We start from the raw sequence: 4,440 nt of genomic DNA, 5'->3' as shown, positions 1-4,440 counted from the left end.
GTTTATCCTTTTGTTACATATAAAATGAATTCACAATTATTTTTTCATTTCCTTCTCAGAACATCCTGTGGGGTAGTTAGGGTAAAGATTATTTCCTTCATTTTTCAATTCACAAAACTGAGGCTTAAACAGAATGATTTTTCCTAGGCTACACAGCTAGTGAGAGATGGCTAAAAGGCATGTTGGAGGAGGTCATTAATAGGAAGTAACCACTAGTTGACCAGTGAGCTTGACCCAGACATTCGGAGGCTCCTTACTCCCTCCCCTGCCCTTGAAATATATGTCTACCCACCATTCCCACAGTGGGAGTCATTTTCAAGGACGCAGCCTTGAGCGAGTAATGTGGCGTTGAGACCATCTGGACTGAATACATGACAACCCTATTACGACCTCTGTATAAACTTTTAAGATGCTGGTGGTCGGGGTACAGATGTACTCATCTTGACAAGCCTCGTAAGTTAAAACTGCCAACCAGTCTGCTGTGGTCTTCCCATTTCTCCTGTCTCTCCCTGCCTTCTTTGTATGAGGGCCACTCTGTGAACCAACAGGCATAGATCCAGACTCCTCACTGCAAATGTCTGTGAAGAAAGTAGTTTTTTATTTTTATTTTTAAATTTTTTTTGCGGTATGCGGGCCTCTCACCGCTGTGGCCTCTCCCATTGCAGAGCACAGGCTCCGGATGCGCAGGCCCAGCGGCCATGGCTCACGCGCCCAGCCGCTCTGCGGCATGTGGGATCTTCCCGGACCGGGTCACGGACCCGTGTCCCCTACATCGGCAGGCGGACTCTCAACCACTGCGCCACCAGGGAAGCCCCCAAGAAAGTAGTTTTTAATTTACATAGTTTCCACTACAGACAGTGATGACTGTTTGGATCTAAATTCTATAGTGACTAAATTTCCTTTTGAATTATCTTGTAACTGGATAACTGGATACTTCTTCCTCTGTGCCTGGCAATGGCTCCTACCCTTCCTTTTATTTGGTCACACTGCTTGGCATGCAGGATCTTAGTTCCCCGACCAGGGATTGAACCCATACCCCCTGCAGTGGAAGCACCTAGTCTTAACCACTGGACTGCCACGAAGTCCCAGCTTCTACCCTTACTTTTTAACAAGGAGCTGAAAAGCGCCATTGTGTCAGCCTTCTAACTTGGCATGTGGGTCCTGACTAAATAATAGGAGTTGTTTCTTCATGAAGACAACTTTTTTTAATCTTACTAACCTTCCAGCATTATCCAATTTTATTCCAATTTGTTATTTGTAATTTTTTTTCCTGAGAGAAAAATAGGCTGTGTAATGAGACTAGTAGGGAGATACAATTTTGTATTATTGAGATATAATTTTCTGTCCTGTTTTGTATTTTATAATGAAAGAAGAACCTTAAAATTATTTCCTACCTTTGGGATTAGAGTCTTTAAGTGAGTGAGATAATATTTCCAAGAGTAAGCATGTAATTATAAACAGATAATGAAAATAGTTTTTTCACACCTTTTTTTGTGAAATGTAATATCGTTCAGAAAAAGGTATAAAATGTAAATACACAACTTTAACAAATTTTTAGAAAACTGAACACCCGTTTAACCACCACCCAGATCAATAGAACATCGCCAGCCCTCTGGAAATCTACCTGTGCTTCTTCCCAATTACAACCCCCTTTTGCCCTAACAAATGTAACTTTACTAAACTTTATAATAATCTCTTCTTTGCCTTTCTTTGTAGCATTTCTGTATGCCCCTGCAGCTTTAGATGATGTAGTTTAGTTTGTGTTTTTGAATTTTGTATAAATGGAATCATTCTTTTGTGTCTGATTTTCTCCACTTACCTTTATGTTTGAGATTTGTCCGTGTAATTTTAGGAAGTTGTAGTTTGTTAATTTCCAATGCTATCCGATATTCCATTACACAAATACACCACTATTTATTTCACTATATATTGTTGGTGAATATGAAAACATAGGTAATCATTAGTTAAATCATTATACCTGTAACCTGCCCTCACTAATCAAGGTCGTTTTAATGGTTGCTACAAAAAAACTTGCATGTCCTCTGAGTGGCAAGAACCCTGAACAAGACGTTCGCCGGAGCTGTTTTCCAGGAACCTGGAGTCAGATGAGTCTAGTTCCAGCTGAGCTGGTTAAGACTAGATAGGACCAACTAACACAACATTGTAAATCAATTATACTCCAATAAAAAAGTTAATTAAAAAAAAAAAGCCTGGATAGGACCATTGACCCTCCAACTGGGCATAAGCAAATGTCCCCCTGGCTTTTTGAGGCCTATAGCTTAGTTATGCCTGCGCAGAATGACTACCGTCGCACCTCTTCCCAATCACCCTTCCTCACGCCCTCCACGCTCCCCACGCCCCCTACGCTCCCCACGCCCCTCACGCCCTCCACGCCCCTCACGCCCTCCACGCTCCCCACGCCCCCCACGCTCCTCACGCCCTCCACGCTCCTCACGCCCTCCACGCTCCCCACGCCCCCCATGCTCCTCACGCCCTCCACGCTTCTTACGCCCCCCACGCCCTCCATGCTCCTCACAGCCTACACTCTTCTCACGACCTACACGACCCCCAGGCCCCCCAGGCCTCTCACGGCCCTCACGCCTTTCACGCCTCTAAGCACTCTGCTTCTTTATCGCATAGATACCCGAGTTACTCGCCTTCCTTTAAGGCATGCAGGTTTGAGGTTTGTCTCCTTGCTCGGCTGCTTGGTGAATAAGCCCTCTCTTTGCTGCAGACCTCGGCGTCTTCTCGGCTTGAGTGGCTGCGCATCAGGTAAAATGAACTTGTTTCGGTAACAAATATTTGACTTCTTTCTAGCTTTTTAGTTATTATAAATAAAACTGTTACAAACATTCTAATCCATGTCTCCTCGTATTCATATGCACACCTTTTTTTTGCACATAAATCCTGGAATACAATAGTTTTAAATATTTCAAATATCTTCTCCCACTCTGTGACTTGTTTTCATCCACTTAGTGATATCTTTTGATAAGTAGCTCTTAATTTTATAGTAATATAAAATTTATCAATCGTTTCATCCTGTTTAGAAATTTCTTTGACCTCACGGTCAAAGCCATTTTCCTATATTATCGTCTAAAGGGTTTATTGGTTTTCTTTTCAAATTTATGTTTACAATCCACCTGGTAACGTTAGGGTTGTTTCCAAATTTTGCCTGTTTTTAACAGCTTTTAATGGTTAGGAATAAAACTCCTATGTGTATTTTGTACATGTCTTTTTATTGAACATATGTACTTGTTCCTCTTGGGTGTATACTGTATAGGAGTAGAATTTCTGATTCAGATGATAGTAGATAATTCCAAACAGTTATCTAAAGTGTTGGCCAATTTATATGTCCACAGCAATATATGAAATTTCCATTTTTTTCACATCTTTGCCAGCACATGATATTGCCAAGGCTTTTTATCTGTGGTCATTTTGGTGGGTGTATACTGGTATCTCATTGCCATTCTCATTTACATGTTCTAATATTAATGATGTTGAATAATTTGTCTTATGCTGATATCTTCTTTGGTAAACTGCCTGTTTTAAGTTATTTGCCCATTTTTGCCATTGTTTTGATTTTGGTTTTTCCTTATTAATATATGAATTCTATATATTTCAGAAACAAGTGCTTTACCATGTAAATGTAAACACTTTTCTCACTACATACCTTTTTTTTTTTAATATAAATTTATTTATTTATTTATTTTTATTTTTGGTTGCTTTGGGTCTTCGTTGCTGTGCGCGGGCTTTCTCTGGTTGCGGCGAGCAGGGGCAATCTTCATTGCGGTGAACAGACTTCTCACCGCAGTGGCCTCTCTTATTGTGGAGCACGGGCTCCAGGGCCGCAGGCTTCAGTAGTTGTGGCTCGCGAGCTCTAGAGCGTGGGCTCAGTAGTTGTGGTGCACAGGCCTAGTTGCTCCGTGGCATGTGGGATCCTCCCAGACCAGGGCTCGAACCCGTGTCCCCTGCACTGGCAGGCAGGTTCCCAACCACTATGCCACCTGGGAAGCCCCTCACTACATATCTTTTCACTCTCCTAATAACGTCTTTGATAAATAGAAGCTTAATTGCAACAGAGTCCAATTTCTCTAGTTCTTTTCTTTTATGATTATTGTTATTTGTGTTCTATTAAAAAAAAATCTTTGCCTACCCCACGTCATAGAGATATTCTCATTTGTTTCTTTTAGAAGTTTTGTTTTATCTTTGCCACTTAGATTTATAATGTATCTCAAATTAAAATTTACATGTGAGGTGGGGGTCAAGGTTTATTTTTTCCCTATGACTATCCAATTGACCCAGTACCATTCTATTAAAAGCTCATCCTATCTCCTGTGAATTGCAAAGATACCTTTGTTGAAAATCAAGTGACTATACAGACACACATATATTTCTGGATACTTTGTTCTGTTTTATGGTTGATTTCTCTATCCTATGACC

Source organism: Phocoena phocoena, chromosome 4 (assembly GCF_963924675.1).
Source record: "Phocoena phocoena chromosome 4, mPhoPho1.1, whole genome shotgun sequence".
In the NCBI taxonomy this organism is placed as follows: Eukaryota; Metazoa; Chordata; class Mammalia; order Artiodactyla; family Phocoenidae; genus Phocoena; species Phocoena phocoena.
This window is presented reverse-complemented; position numbering follows the sequence as displayed.